This window comes from Dermacentor andersoni, chromosome 5, assembly GCF_023375885.2.
Source record: "Dermacentor andersoni chromosome 5, qqDerAnde1_hic_scaffold, whole genome shotgun sequence".
NCBI lineage: Eukaryota > Metazoa > Arthropoda > Arachnida > Ixodida > Ixodidae > Dermacentor > Dermacentor andersoni.
Genome location: NC_092818.1, coordinates 71,033,349 through 71,041,703, shown reverse-complemented (window position 1 = coordinate 71,041,703; position 8,355 = coordinate 71,033,349). Strand labels below are relative to the sequence as shown.

General features: G+C 43.3%; 1 long non-coding RNA gene across 1 annotated transcript; it reads right to left on the bottom strand.

Moving 5' to 3' along the window:
• Positions 1-2,571: 2,571 nt before the first annotated feature.
• Positions 2,572-7,616, bottom strand: LOC140218352 (uncharacterized). Its single transcript, XR_011894629.1, has 3 exons — positions 7,212-7,616; positions 6,017-6,118; positions 2,572-2,690 (listed from the first exon to the last, which is right to left on the bottom strand). It is a non-coding gene; the product is annotated as an uncharacterized lncRNA (long non-coding RNA).
• Positions 7,617-8,355: the final 739 nt, after the last annotated feature.

Genomic DNA, 8,355 nt, shown 5'->3' with positions numbered 1-8,355 from the left:
GCCGCGTTTGGAGTGCACGCAAACTACCTCGTCGTGGCCAGGCGGCTGCCCACACTAAGCGGTGATCGTGTGGTGTCACCGAGGACCGTGAACCAGAGCAGGGGGAATTTGTGACTATCGGTGAGCTCCCCATGTGTCTACGCACGCTCATCCCATCGAATTTGGAAACAACGAGTCGCACTGCCGCCCAGCTTTGCGCTACGTACATGATTAGTTTTGAATGACGGGCACGTGTATCTTCGCACAAGTGTGGCAGCGTAAAAGGGAAAGTGTAAAGCACAAATGGGTGAATATTTAAGAAAAATTAGAAGCCTAGGTTCAGTTCTTCAACCGTCGTTCATATTTAAAAGACAGGTAACTTTTGGTAAAGCTGACGTCTCCCCAGTGCGTGACTGAGCTCTTAACTGAAGTTCAGTTCTGGGGTTTCACGAGCCGAAATCACGGCGCGATTATGATGTATGCCGTAGTGGTGCGCTGTGGACTAGCGTTGACAGTCTCGGGTCCTTTAAAGTGCGCCTAAATGTAAGTACCCCAGGATTTTTGCATTTAGCCCTGATCGAAGTGCTGCCCGAATCGAAGCCGCCACCTCGAGCTCAGTAACCTAACGTCATTGCCTCAGGCTACCGCCACGTGTAAGCCTTTAGCTATTCGCTACTGCAGTTATATTTAGTAACATGTCTCGGCAAATTTTTCGACAGCTGAATCCAATAGTCCAGATAAGTTAGACTGTGTAAAGGATAAAACATGCCATTTCTATGTGCTCTTTGCTGAGCACGGATTATACTCGCTGAGAGCGTGAAAGAAATTCCGGCACCGAGTGTCTGCATTGAAATCCTGCTCCGAAGAGCAGTGCGCGAACCAGCGTGTACCGCAGCTCTGTGAATGTGTCTCGTTTACTCTCGCGTGAATGCGTCGGCACACAGACCTGCCGCACTTCTACTTGCTCGGCAGCACCTTCGCGGGAATTCGTACGGTGGGCAGCGCGCATTCCAAACGTTCCTACCAACGCAGTGTCGGTTTCCTTCCAGCGGTGCTCAGTAGCTCGTTGGCTTTACGCGATGAAAGCTTTGCAGGGCTTAGGCATATGATTATGCATACGCCGAACGAGAACACAACATTATGCGCGGCGGGTTCTGCGTGCTTGTAAAAAGTCCTAATTTGTTCTCGCTGAGTGGTGAAATCAACAGGCTCGCAAAGTCTGTGCCAGGGTGCCATCACTTCATGTCAGAGCGCAGCTCTTAAGCCCCCGTTCCTGCGGCGAGCGTCGGCATCGGCGTCGGCGTAATCGAGTGAACGAGCGCAACAGCGAAGAATGAAAGAAAGAACGCGGAGCGGCAGATGAAAGACGCCAACCGCGAACGGCGGTTGCCGATGAGAGATTATATTCTGGGTTTTTACATGATATAACCACACTATGATTATGAGGCACGCCCTATAGTGGCGGATCTTAACGAAAGAACCAACGCGAAAAAGCGTAGACGAGCAAATTAACGACAAGCAGGGGCGCTGACTCCCAACTAACATTTTATTTCCAACGAAGCAGAATGAGTAGGAAACGACAAGGAAAGGAGAACAGAAACCGTCTCACGTGTGCACGGAAAAGTAACTTGCAAACAAGTCATCACACCTTGGCTGGTTATTCAAGAGCTGGTTTGCAGACACTCCCATAGGTATGACACTTCTGCCTGTGACAAAGCTATCGAAGGTTGACTGATACATCTGTCACCTTCCAAAAACATGTAAAATGCTTCCATTATTTCTCTTGTTTTTGCAGCACTCCCTTATGAAAATGGTTATGTCCTTTATGTTTACTGTATGTTTCCCGGAGTTCACATGAGGAAACGTCCTTTATGTTTCCTCCATGTTGAAATTTGGCCACTGCTTTTATGTTTCCTTCATGTGTCCTCCCTTTATGTATCCCTTATGTTACCGTCCTTTATGTTTCCTCCATGTTGAAATTTGGCCACTGCTTTTATGTTTCCTTCATGTGTCCTCCCTTTATGTATCCCTTATGTTACCGTCCTTTATGTTTCCTCCATGTTGAAATTTGGCCACTGCTTTTATGTTTCCTATATGTGTCCTTCCTTTGTGCATCCTTTACGTTACCGTCCTTTATATTTCCTCCATGTTGAAATTTGGCCACTGCTTTTATGTTTCCTTCGTATGCCCCACCTTTATGCATCCTTAATGCAGCCCCAGTGATTAAATCCTCTATATTGTGTAGACATTCATAGATGAAGTTCCCTGTGCCCATTTTATATTTATGCACTTTTTGTGAGTTTTAAAGTTTTGCATTGGTTTCATTGTAAGGTTACTGTTCCCTACATGATGCAGTATACGGATTGGAACACTGCTACGGCACAGAAATTCATGCCAATTCGTTCTAAAGTTACAAACTAATTGGCCTTCATATAATATTTCAGTATAACACTTGAGTACCATTGTACGTTCTTTACTGCAGTGCTGCTGTTGTTCTAGTTATGTCTTTCTTACTAATATAAAATGTAATGTTTGATTGGAAAATTAGGTTATATTAGTGCTTACACTTTTAAAAGAAAGTTTTGACTATACTTTGTAAAGTCTGAAATTACGAGTAGTTTATTGGACTATCTGCATGTTACTTCAATTTGCCACGTCTGCTCACAGCAGACCTCTGGAATGCGGTGCTTGGATGAGAGCTCACAGGGCACCTGAAAAACGAAACAAAAGCCAATCTTTCTCACTTATTCAAAAATATTCATATAAGCAAGAACAGCTTGGCCTGTATGCACAGCTAAGAAACTTGCAGCAGTCAAAAATAGCTCATAAAAACATCAGGGCAACACAGAAGCTTTTAACTAGTTGTTTGAAACAGACTGCACTGTTTGCCAGTCCACTCAGGTATGAAACTGCTCACAAATTAGTTTAATCATTATTGCAGCAGCTGCTAAGTAGTACATGAACTGTACGAGTAGGCAACTGGCCAATAAACCTTTGTGTGGTACCTCAAGTATCGAGGTTCCCGAAGTTGAGGCCCTCACTATGCCACGAGCAAAAACTTGCCAGTATCTACCAGGAAAGCTCCCATCGCGCAACGCTACTCTCGATGCCATAAGGTAATGTGGTTAAAAGTTAGCCGCGCACACATTCTAATGCCAAATTGAAAGGCGTTACAATATCCTGTGCATTTTTCACATTTTCACAAAGTTTTTGTAGTTCTTACACATCTTTATTGTCAGTTGCAGGCTGTAGGTGTGCATTCTACTGAACCTTTAGCGCAACACTTTACTGCCTTCAGCATGCCACAGAAGGTGGGAGGCAAACATTCTGTGTATGTAGCAGCATCTGCTTCACAAGCAAGAAAGGTGTTATTCGTGTGGCGAGTTGTTTAGGCTTTAGTCACACGTACAACCATCATCAAAAGAAACAAACACTGTGTCCATGTTTTCAGCTGAGTCTGGGACATCTAGTTGGCCTTAAAGCCGCCACCATTGCAGCAACAGTCAAGAATGCAGTGGCATTAACCAGAAATAGTAAGACATATTGGACCGCTTACTTTAAACAGACAGATGTCTGTCACCATAAGAATAGTGGTTAAAAAGCACGGTGTTTGTTGCACACACAATTGTGCTGAAAAAGCTAGGGCTTGAAGGCCACAAATTTAGTTATGATTAATCTTAAGACATACCGCACTGTTATACAACTTTTGTGTGACAGCATTACTTAGGAGGCTTTCTGCCTAAACCATTTATTTATTTATTTAAAGACACCTTACAGGACCCTAGAGGCATTGTGTAAGTGGGGCGAGTACACTCAAAGGTTATACAATAATTAGAATACATATGTGAATACATATGCAAAATATACACTGTAAGAAATACGCTAACGTGCAGTAAGGTAGTGTTAAAAAATCGTGCAAATGACAAACTGAATGCTTTTGAATGCGAGAGGTCAGTTAACAAAAAATTTTCACAAAGTAAAATATGACCAATAAAATTAAAGGGAGCGGGACAATATTTAGCTATAATGAAACAGTACTTAAGGGGTAGTAGCACAATAATAACAGGAAACTCAAGAAAATATAACATGTTAGGTTATGGAGAGCTTGGAAAAATGCGATGCTAGAAGATGTCGGAATTTTTCCTGGTCACACTCATAAGCAATGGCATTAGGAAGATTGTTCCAAAGGCGAATGGCTCTTGGAAGAGCGGAGTATTAAATGAATTAGTCGTTTCGTAGATACGCATGAAATTTGACTGCACAGCCGGTGTGACCTGTAATGGGAGGTTCAAGAGGCAGGACAGATGGTGCTGTATTATGGACATATTTATGAAACAAGGATATTTTTGTTATAGTCGTAACAACGTGAAATAAAACGCGCAGCCCTATTCTGGATAGATTCGAGCTTTTCGATCAAGTATTTCTGATGGGGAGACCAGACGGATGCGGCGTATTCAAGCTGAGGTAGAACAAATGTTAGATAATCCAATTTACGAATGTGATTAGTAGAATTATGCAATTTGCGTCTTATGTACCCTAATGATCTTGATGCTTTGGCGCATATGTATGCAATGTAGGTTGACCATAAAAGAGTCGAAGATATATGAACACCAAGATATTTATTTGACTATCATGCAAAATACTGATGTTATTTATGTGATAAGGAAACGTGGGTTTAGTATGCTTGCGGCTAAAAGAGATAATTTTACATTTAGAAACGTTAAGCTTTATTAGCCAAGTGTTACACCAAATAGAAATAAGTTCAAGATCTTTTTGGAGGATTGCATGATCATCGGCACATTTGATGGAACGATAAAGAATGCCGTCTGCAAAAATGCGCACGTGTGAGGAAATGTTATTGGGTATATTAATGTATATTAGAACTAGTAATGGCCCAAGAACCCAGGTTGTTAAAACTTTTTCGTACAAGCATCGAGAGCGCATTATTCACAGTAGAAAACCTCAATTCAGTGAGAGTGCAACAAATAATTACACTATATCAAAAAGTGGCTGTTTCAAAATTGCACCAAGTGCAGTGTGGCTCGAGTGTGAAGCAAGCCTCCCTGTAACATATCGAAAACCTGAGGTGGTAAGCGTATGGCTCCACAAACCACAGATGTGTGCATAAGTTCTAGGTAGTACTCCGCATTGTTTGCGTGTCACGGGAAGCTTGTGTATTAGGCAGTTGACAAGTAATAAAGAAGAGAAGGTAAAAAAGATTCTCCACATTTGAGATAAATGACAGCATAGGACAAGTTTGTGTTATCAACTGAACCAGTGCAGCGAAACGGAGAAAAAAATGCAATGCAACAGAGAATGCTCTGCTTTCAGCTGTGCTGCCATGGTGGGCTTGCAACTAGTCTACTGGGCTGACTTTTATGATTCAGCAGCATTCTACACCACATTATCACCAATTAAACTTCTGTGACATATAAAGGAGACCCGCTTCCACCCGGAAGCCCACGAGCTCTTGAGAAACATATTGAACTTGCCACATTAAAAGGTTAATGGCTTGTTGTTTGCTTTAAAAATTTAGCACTCATACTGTGACTAGTAATTTGGCAGCTACCTAATAAATCAGAACATTTTACTGCCTTCATGCTGGTATTTTTTAGATGAACTATGGTATGCAATACATAATTGTTACTGAGAAAAGGGAAGAATTCAGGTGTGCAGGTATTAGTGTGAGAAGTGATTACATAATAATTAAGGTAACCAAGGCCTTCCGTTTCTCTCGGGTGGCTCATAGACACCCTCGTGTTCCTCAATGACGTTCCTAAAAAAGCAATCTGGCTCGAATAATATACAGTCTGTATCGCGTATACATTGCATAGTCACTCCAGCCCTGTTTATATTTATCTCAGAAGAATTTAATTTGGTTACATTGCTTCAACTGAAGGCTCCCTAGATAAATAAAAGATATTGTGCAAGTGATCTGCTACTAGAAATCCTGGAAACGGCACACGCACACAGTAAAATGATTGCATATTACACAAGCATATCCTACAACTCACAGTGCAGCTAGCTTTTTACTCACCTTGTAAAAGCATGCAGGTCAAGTGCATCATTGTGCGATCCAGTATGTAGCAGTGCAGCAGGTTCCTACAGGTTGTAGGCTCGACTCCAGAACCCGCATAACCTTCAACAGTACGAAAGGTTTAATTTATTGCGACGTGAAACTTCAAGCGTGTGATTTAGTGTCATGTGGAATTGAAAAAAAAAAGGGACTCTCACATCAATCTGTGCCTGCTTGTACAGATGTCTCGTAGTTATATCTCACGAGGTTACACTGTTACATTTTAAAATTCAGGCGGGAATAAAACCAGCAGCAAACATCAGAATATCTGTGAAATTATCACCAAAACCTAAATATGTAGAGAATCAAAACAATCGTTTATGAACGGTCTAAAACCTAGGCCGCGATTTTGTAGCGATGCCCTTTCCTATGCTACTCCTTTTCCTCAGTGGTCTGACTGACACTCCGTCATCGTTATTGACTAGAGCCGCCAGCTGTGAATGGTGGGCTATAAGAGAGGAAAACATCGAGTGGAAAGCATAGCAACAAAATCGCAGCCCTATTTACGCAGTGCTACAACCCACATACTTTCACAACAATCGCAGGAGCTGACATCCTGTTCTTCAGACCAAATGAAAACGAGCGTCTGATTGACATGCCTCGATTAAAAAGAAATTTCGCTGTTGTAATATCGGTCTATATTTGCCGTGCAATATAGAAGACAAATACGCGAACACGCCGAAGAACAGAAACAATGCAGACAGGTTCTCGCGAAGCTGGACTTCTAACTGAACTGCATCAATAAAATAATCTTCACATAAGCTAATATCTGCTCAAGTGTAAAACACCGCAGTCGAGTGCCAACTCGCGATGCCCGTGACACATCGACATGCATTACACACGTAACTTGCGGAAATGCATATCTACGGAAGAATTTTGTGCTGGGAAACTACCGAGGAAAAAGTAACTTTCAGCGTTTACGTAAATATTTGCCCATTAAGTCCCAACAATCGGCGGTGTTAGCACATCACTGCATAAAGCAAGTAAGCGGTGAGAAATAATACATTTCACAGAAATTCCCCTCGTGAAACGCTTTGCTCAATGTGCACAGCAACGTGGTCAACATACGCTGCGAAAGTGTTCTGTTGTCGTTCCACAAAGCTTACTACATGAACCATAAACTGCGAGAATGCGCGCAAGCGTCAGACCTGCTTACCTTCAATGCGGTCGGCGAACGGCTCCTTTGTCTCGCAGGCACCACGCGACGACGCTCTTCCCGGCGCGAATCCGGTCGAATTGCCGATAAACACCAGCGCACGAAAGCACAACTTTCAACAAATTCTTCCACGCACCAGAATTCGAAGCCACAGTACCAGGTATTTCACGAGCGAACGCGGACAGGCGAGAACAAAGGCAGCTCGGACGGGCGCTGTAGTACACATAAGACAGGCGTATCACAGGAAACATAAGGCGAATGAATGACATTACACGAGTCCAGAGGTTTCCTGATGGTTAATGCACACGATACGGATCACAGTTTGTTTAGCCAGTTCGAAAATATGATTCAATTACCGTGTAACTGCAACGAGCACTCTCACCGCGCACACCAACACAACGTGGCCCAACCGTCACACTGCGACAGCGCCGCGCTGCGGTTAACAAGTGAATTTAGCCTCCGAGATCTACATTTTCTTTTAGAGCGGGCATTTCGTAAAAGCACGGCCTTCGAGATTTAAAAAAAAGTCGTAGCTGGAAGGAAGACTGGTATTTAAACACAAATTATTGACTTTAAAGTGTCTTGGTACACCGCCTTGTTCTTTTAAAGTATATACAGAGATTTCAGACGAACTATGCGCGAAATTTTGCCGACGGACACGAGCCAATCAGCGCGCATCATGTGCGGCTTCGTCTTCTTGCGCTGGCGGATGGTGTGCGGGCAGCCGCGATAGCTGTGAGACCCACCGATCAGAAATTCGGAATCACCACACATATACACGCTTCTCATGGCGCCCAGTGGCGTGTTCTTGAGAATGTCAGGCCTTATCTTGAATAGGTGGAACCATATTTCCTCGTAGCGTAAGGAATAAAGACGACAAAATGTGGCGATGGCTGGCTTGCAGCGGCAGCTGGAGCTTTGGCCAAACTGAAACAGGCGTACTGCTTGCATGCTCGCGTAACCAAATACCGCCATACTCCACACACAACTTTCATACTCAGCCAACTCACAATTATAAATTATTCAGTTGTACGCCCAAGCAAGCATTTACGTGACCCGCGCTGCCCTACTTCTACGCCTGCTAATATTGACACAGCAATGACTCGTACTTCTGGTCAGCGCGAAAGCGACACGGACAAACGGA